Source organism: Bombus bifarius, unplaced genomic scaffold (genome assembly GCF_011952205.1).
Source record: "Bombus bifarius isolate JDL3187 unplaced genomic scaffold, Bbif_JDL3187 scf7180000009699_frag, whole genome shotgun sequence".
Classification (NCBI taxonomy): domain Eukaryota; kingdom Metazoa; phylum Arthropoda; class Insecta; order Hymenoptera; family Apidae; genus Bombus; species Bombus bifarius.
In genome coordinates this window covers 1,411-9,961 of record NW_022885281.1, presented here as the reverse complement: position 1 = coordinate 9,961, position 8,551 = coordinate 1,411, and the positions used below count along the sequence as shown (strand labels likewise).

General features: G+C 35.1%; 1 long non-coding RNA gene across 1 annotated transcript; it reads right to left on the bottom strand.

Moving 5' to 3' along the window:
- Window positions 1-367: 367 nt before the first annotated feature.
- Window positions 368-3,172, bottom strand: LOC117215526. The gene is made up of 2 exons (XR_004489133.1): window positions 3,133-3,172; window positions 368-591 (listed from the first exon to the last, which is right to left on the bottom strand). It is a non-coding gene; the product is annotated as an uncharacterized LOC117215526 (long non-coding RNA).
- Between the last annotated feature and the right edge of the window lie 5,379 nt (window positions 3,173-8,551).

The window sequence follows — 8,551 nt, the reverse complement described above, 5'->3', positions numbered from 1 at the left end:
AAGTTATGCTAGCTTATTCCTTATTAATTGTAATTATATTGTTCGTATCTCCTAGAGGATTAACAATCCATTTTTATAATGGATAATAAAAGTAAATTCCTATTAGGTTGTCCCAAGTTTCTTTCGTTTTATAAAGAAATGACAGATGCACAACATATTTTGTTTTATGTTATTCTATATTATTTTACATTAAATTGGAAAAAGGTGGATCACACGTAATTCAATAAAATAATATAAAACGAAAAATGTTGTACATCTATTACTTTCTTATAAAACGAAAGAAACTTTTGGAACAACCTAATATTTCTCTACTACGACGCTTTTACAGTGCTAAAATATTTGATAAAAATGTTAAGAAATTCTAATATTGATTTAAGCGTATCGATTTATCTGCTCTTCATATTTAATCAAACAGAAATTGTTAATTATGATTTCCACTTAAAAGCGGATTGCATATTATGAGGATAAATTATCAAATTCATCTCTAATATAGACATTAGAGAATCATTCATAGCCGCAATCCTGTTTACCGCTAACATTCCTGGTACTCAATAATTCATTAGGTGACTGCTTTAGCCGCACAGAATACACCTACAAATAATTAATCGCGATTAATATTCCATCGACTTTTGAAAATCCCTCATGTGATCTATTTCATGCGATGAGAATACGTATAAATTGAGATTGCGATCGACCATCCTCAGTCGGATAAATCGAGTGATTCAAATTATAACACAAAAAAAAGTTAATACTAGTTACATTATCTTTTTCAATTTTTATGTATTATTTGGCGGAAGAAACTTTGGTAATTGGTAAGTAAAGTTCACCTCCTTAATGTTAATGATTTTAATATGTTATTAAGCTCAAAGTTCTAAGGAATTTTCTATATATATATACATATACATAACTGTGTGCGTATATGTATAATATACGTATAACAACCAAAGTTCAGCTCTCAAGTGTACGCAAAACTTTTATGTTCATTCTACGCTATACCAGTATGTTTCATGAATTTGTTTGCTAACAGTATCGAAACAAATAACAAGCAGAGGACGAGCTATTCATGAATTGTTTTGCCACCGTGTACGCTCCCAATATTTTCTATTTGAGAAAACATACTTGTTGCTATTGCAACTACAAATATTTTTACAGTCGACGCTTTTGCCGTGAATCATTGGCTAACATGTAAAATCTAGAAAAAACATGGTTTATTGTGATGGAAATGTGGAAAACCGCAAAACCGATATAGAAGGGAAAATAAAGGAAAGGAAGGTAGATAAGTAGAAGCTTGGGGCCAAGTTTAATTCACTGAAACCGAGCTGCTTGTATTATCACAAAACAAAATTGCCAGTACGTCATTTCCGTACTCTCGTCCTCGCGAAAATGGTTTCGCTTGTTAAGGAAAAAGGAAGAGACAGGGAAGAGAGGAAAAAGCAAACGGAGAGCGCTTTTAAAAAGCTGGCGAACCGTGTGTTACCACAACGAGACACGCGATGCTATTTGTCGCTTTAAATTGTGCCGCAACTCGTTTTTGAGATCTTTGCCAGGGGCGCGTTAAAACATGCTGAAAATATATTTCTGGCTTTTCTGGGGTTTAACTGAAATATGACAAATAACGTTGTAAAACATATGTACTTATGACTTACAGAGTAATTGAGTGTACAAAATATATAGTATACAAAATAGCCAGCGATTTAGGGCTTTAAAAGATCAAAAGAAAAGAAAAGAAAAGAAAAGAAAAGAAAAGAAGAAAGATAATATGTTGTGTAATTAGTATAGTATTAGTAATTAAATATGTTGTGTTGTAATTAGTAAAACGACCTGAGAGGCAGACAGATACAAGAAAGAAGGAATATTATATTAGCGGCATTTTTGTAGCCATTATATAGGGTTTCGATCGCATAATTAATCAGTATCAACTTACCAGTCTTTAACGGAAGGACAAAAAGAAGAGCAGACGGCACACAGACCGCAATCATGATCATTTTCAAGTAGAATCTCAAACTGCATACATCTTCGAAAACTTCGTTAGTCGTAAGGGATCAAAGGATGATGTCCGCGCTGCGGAAAATAGATGAGAAGCGGCTATTTCAACAACCACCGTGTAGGTACTGCACTAGCCAGAATTATCTGCGACAGAAATCAGAATACACTCGTTTTCGCATGGTTGGATCAATTTCGCGTGGGACTAACCTGATTGAACCTAACGCTGGATAATTGCTCAACTCACGACTTTAACCAGCCCGCTTGATTCTCTGTAAATGCTTGAAATTAACGCTTGGATTCTTTCCAGATTAACTAGCTTTGCCCCTCCCTCCCTTTATCTATTTTCTTAGATCGACTTAGACTGCCACAACATATTATCTTTCTTCTTTTCTTTTCTTTTCTTTTCTTTTCTTTTGATCTTTTAAAGCCCTAAATCGCTGGCTATTTTGTATACTATATATTTTGTACACTCAATTACTCTGTAAGTCATAAGTACATATGTTTTACAACGTTATTTGTCGTACTTCAGTTAAACCCCAGAAAAGCCAGAAATATATTTTCAGCATATTTTAACGCGCCCCTGGCAAAGATCTCAAAAACGAGTTGCGGCACAATTTAAAGCGACAAATAGCATCGCGGGTCTCGTTGTGGTAACACACGGTTAGCCAGTTTTTTTTTCTTTTTTTTTTTCATATCGGTGACTGCCATATTCTCTTGAGTTTCCAAATCGTAAAGAATCTTTCCCCACGGATGGGTCAACTGTGTATGTCCCCATGCGACGTAACTTGCTTAAGGAACACGAGCCGGTGATATGCAGGCAACGTATAATTGATTATCATTCGCTCTGAAACGCTGAAGTAAAGACCAGTTCAGTGGTCCAGTGGTCATATTGAATGCCGCTGGATATATCAGCATTTGGCAACCTAACCCAGAGAAGCAGGAAATATGAAGCCACCGAATACCAATTAACTTCGTAGTTGCACGGTTCACATTCCATCATTTCTGAATATGCGAGGACAGTCCTCTTATTGTGCTTTTAATTCTTTTTATACAGAGTTACAGATTATATTAATTTTATATAGAATATATTTAAAAAAGATATTTAATTTTTTGCTAGTTAAGTATTGATCAATTAAGTTACTGTACCTTTGTTCCGATAAATGCGTGCCATTTCCTCGAATCTAATATCATAGCAAATGCCAATACCTTTTTTGCAGCCCTTCACATCGAACGTCGTTAGGGAGTTACCAGGACTGAGTGAATCACTCTCTCGAAAAGTAATCTTATTAGGAATGTCGATGTCGAATAGATGTACCTAATAACATAAAAATGTAGTCGCTAATTCTATTGCTGCAACTTTTGTAATTTAATATCAAAGTTACCAACTCCTAAACTTTAATTATTTTTTATTTAATAACTGACAGCGTTTTTATCACTTTCTTTTATTAAAAAATCTTATCATTTAATAATGTTTAAAAAGGAGAAAAAATAAGTATTTTCGTATGTGAAAAATTTATATCACATTACAACAAAAATGAGCGTTTCCCGTATCATAACGTATTTTATAAACCGTAAATTATTGAATTGGTTATAGTATACGTATGTACATATGTATATTCCTAAATTATTCCTAGATAGAGTCACTTTCTTCACCCCAATATTTTCAAATTCAAAGCCATAAAGGAATATATTACTTACCTTTCGGTGTCTTGCTATCAAAGTTCCATCGGGACCCCAAATAGTACAGGTATTGTACAATTTATCGCCCTCTATTTCAGGCATCGTACCACCAACTACATAGATGTTGTTTTCTTTAGCTGCGTTCGATGAAGCAACGCTCGTTTCACCATCAGGAATACTCTCGGCGTATTTTGGAAAGTACTCTGCATTGCAATATTTCAATTAATGAAAAATAACTGTCTTTTGTTCCAACCATAAATTAAATTGAAATGTTTGTCAGTTTTTTATTTTCTAAATTATCAAAATAACTAAGTTTTATATTTCGACTTAATTAAATATGCAATTACTTAGCTAATAGTATATATAATAAATTGTTTCTACAGATTCAAAATGAAAAATGAATATTTAGAAATATTTAATTACGACAATGCTATTTGTGTTAGCATCAGTGGCTTGTTACTCAACGACTTTGCTAGTACTTTTTGAAACATAAAGTTAGTTTTCAATTAACACTTATACTAGAGGCGGAATTATAAATGCAAAATAATTGATAATACTAATTTATAAGTACCTAATTATTAGTATCTTAAAAAATATATTTATACAAAAATCACGATAATCATGAAAATGGGGAAATCCTATATTCTCGAATCAATTCACAATTTATTTTGTATATTAATTAGATTCCGCGCTCATCAGTACGTACTCACTGGCGACATCGAGAAAATGTATCGGCAATTCCTCGTACGGCCAGAGGATCGGAAATATCAAAGGATATTATGGCGCAGCGCGAGTGGAGAAACAGAAACATATGAGCTTAACACCGTAATACTCTTATCATAGAAATAGAAGCAGTCCTCAATTCCCGCCCGCTAACTCCTATCTCCACCGATCCAAATGATCTCCTAGCCCTCACTCCCGGACATTTCCTCATTGGCGATTCATTAATGTGCTTACGTGATCGAGATTTCAGAGACATTCCATCGAACCGACTCTCCAAATGGCAGCATATCCAACAGCTTAAACAACATTTTTGGAACCGCTGGCATAAGGAGTATTTAAACGAGCTAACCAACCGCAATAAATGGAGCAAGAGTGGACATAGCATCCAAAAGGGCACAATCGTCATCCTCAGAGAGGACAACGTTCCCTCCATGCATTGGCCTCTGGGCCGAGTTATCAAGGTTCATCCAGGCGCCGATGGTGTCATCCGGACAGCTACAGTTCAGACGGCAAAGAGCATTTTGGATCGGGGCGTCAAAAGGCTTGTCCCACTGCCAATTCAACCCGATCTCGAGAAACCCGAACAACTAGCCACCGAGACGAAATAAGATGGGAACTTCAACCACACCTCGCTAGTTTGATCGGTACCCTCTCAACGGGGGGAGAATGTTACGCCATGCGGCTTACCATAGGTCATATTCTTAACTATCGATCGCGGCACTATAATGTCGCAGACGGATCGTCGCGTCTGCCCGGCAAACAAACATTGTAGTGGCAAGCGCATGGTTCATTAAGCAGGGCGACTTCCAGAAACGTCGACTCGTGGCCCGTATTTTACCTCGCGTAAAAGAATGTGGCGTGATCCGAACGTAGTGGGGGTCGCCTTCCAGAAAAAACGAAAATAAATCGAAAGGCGTTCAGAACTCAGGCGTTCGAGAAGTCAAACCGTCAACACATCTGATACGTCGCGCATTACTTATCAACCAAAACGCAGTTACATTTTTTTTGTTCCATTTATATCTTTCTAGTTAATAAGTTGTTGAAATAAACATTAATTTATTTGTGTTAATCCTGTGGAATTTCATTGAACTACCCTTATTATCATAATCGAAATAAGGGGATCGATCAATTCGTGGCGTCGATTATTTAATCGTAACGGGAACTTACAACTCTCGTTGACGTGCTATCTCGCGATCGCGTCTCTCCGCGAACGGTCGAAACAAAATGATTCACTAAAAACTGTCCTGAATTCCTAAGAATTTATTTACCGCAAAACTGACAAAGTGTTTATTTAAAAAATGAGGTTGAAGGTAGTCCTTTTCTTTCATTTCATTCATTTTCATTTTCTTTCTTAAGTATGGCTAACACAATATCTAATCAATTAAAATTTTATATTTTCACGTGAGTTTCTTTAGATAATTATTATCAACATGATGACTAACTCTTACGGATTAATACGTGTCTGTAGGGCAATCCGGTGGACTTGATCGGCTTTTTACTTCGAAAGTTGAGTAATCGGTGTCGCTTTCTTACGCATCTTTGAACTGTATAAATGTTTTAAAATTGTTTGATCCAGAATGTACCACACCGGACAATCAAGAAGGCAGGTGCCTTGACTACAGAAAATGTAAACCTCTGCAAGAAATATGGCAGATACAGTACCGTACAGCCACCGATTTTTATAGACGATCAGTGTGCAGATACCAGGGCAATGTTACGATCGTTTGCTGTCCGGACGATCCAAACAAAGAGAAGAGAGAAATTTTAATAAAAACTGTGTATAAGTATAAGGCTTGGCGACCACCATACTGTGGTTTTAGCAACGTCTCTCATACCAGGCTGGTCGATGGTAAACCAGCTGAACTTGGTACGTTTTATGTCTTTCTTTCCGATTAATAATAAGCCATTTACTGCAAAGAATGAACTTTAAAGGCATTAAACAGCACATCAATGTACATTTCAATTAGACTAAATAATAATGCTATGATTTTATCGGTAGTAACTTTACTTATTAACTTGAATTATTTCTTTCTTTTACTTCATGTTAGGAAGAGTATCTTTTTGCTTGAAATAAAAAATTGATATAGGAGTAATAATATGGATAGAGATCAAAAACTGTTAGGGCAGAAATTACACGTTTGAACTTTATAGTTCAGTATAGTTCAAATAGAAATTATATAGAATTATTTAATAATTTGTATTCCACTGGAATAAAAATTTAATTTCTGTCTTTATCAAATCTCTATTTCAGAGTATTTGTACGTATGTACTTATCGTCTGCTGTATGATCGAATATCGAATAGGTAATAATCGTTGTTACTCGTTATGTGAGAAAAAATTATGTATATTCACAACTATGACTATTGCATTTTAGGCGCTTGGCCATGGATCGCTGCATTAGGTTTTCGTAATCCCCGAAACCCAGACAAACCACTATGGAAGTGCGGAGGTTCCCTGATATCGGCTAGGCATGTTTTGACCGCAGCACATTGTGCACATATGGATGGGATAGAAAACATACACAATCATAATATTGCCATTCTTAGATTGGTGGAGGAGGTGCCATTTTCGAGTAAGTCCACAAATATATATATATATATGCTATTGAGTATTACTGAAGTATCATATCCTGAAATTTCTTACTGTACACATATATTGTGTCATAAAGCGTGTACAATTCTTTCTTATACTTTTGGTCATTCGTTTCCTGCATTTTCATTTATTTTTTTATTTTTCAGGGTACGTATATCCCATTTGTACGAAAGAGCCCCTACGAAAGAGCAACTTCGTCGGCTATAACCCCCTTGTTGCTGGATGGGGAGCATTAAGATATAGTAAGTGATATCAATTTTATAATAAAATTAAACAGTTCCAGTCTTAAATATCTTTCTTATTTTCTTCGTAGGCCGACCACGACGTAATGCATTAATGGAAGTACAAATGCCAGTGATTAAGAATGTCGAATGCAAAATAGCTTATTCCAAATTTCCTAATGCACCTGATATCACTGATGGTATAATATGCGCCGAACATGCTCAGGGTGGAGAGGATTCTTGTACGGTAATTAAGTTACAGAGTTACTACAAACTATACGGTATCTGAAGACACGTCAATTCGAATTAACATCAAATCGACGTCTTAAACATTAGAAATAATAGATAAACACAATTCAACAGTTTTGCCCACTTCTCAAACCTCATTATGGTATTTAATCTAATTTCCTTCTAATCTTAGTTTTGCTCAAAATACATATAACATGTACATTATAAATTGGAGTATTTCAATACACAAATCAATAGAAGATTATTACTGTATATAAGTATAATTTCAATACAATTCGATCGATATATTTCAGTATCTTTGATTAAAAATTTAACGATCCTTTCAGGCTGACCGCGGCGGACCACTGCTGATACAACATGAATGAACCTCGTATTTAATAGGTATTGTGTCTTATGCTTATAAGTGCGGCACAGCTGGGTATCCCAGCGTTTACACTAGGGTCACATCGTACCTTGACTTCATTCTCCAAGCGATGCAATAATATGATATTACTGTTCCATAAATATCATTGTGTAAAAAACGTAAAGTTGGATTTTCTTATTGTGGAGATAAGAAACAGCTCAAATTTACATTGTTTTGTACGTTACAAATTATAGGCTTAAAATGTACGAAATGTAACTTTGAAACGACACTAATTTTTTACGCACGATAAACCTCCACGACTTAGGTATGTAAAGATGATAAACGTATATTAATTCTATTAATTTGGTAATAATAAACCAACTTTCTGAGAAGTTCTGTAAATTTCGTTTCTGTTGTATCAAGAGAATAATGGAATATTCCACTTAGATCGTATACTTCTTGTATGTACATACAAAATTTTCCGGCTAATCTAAAACACTTCATAAGATAGAGAGCTTCTGGAAATTCGGACACAGAGAGTACATAAAATACAAGATAAGTCTCGTGTCTTTCAAAATTATTTTTTATTCGCTAAAAACGTCCTGTGTACTCATGCAAGCACATGCAACCTCGAAACTTCACTTATTTTTTATCACTTTCCAATTCAATACACTGTTTCTGCATTTTTGACTATATGTAAGAGAAATTTCCATTCAGCCAAAGGTGTACTTACAGATTATAGATTCCTATACGACTC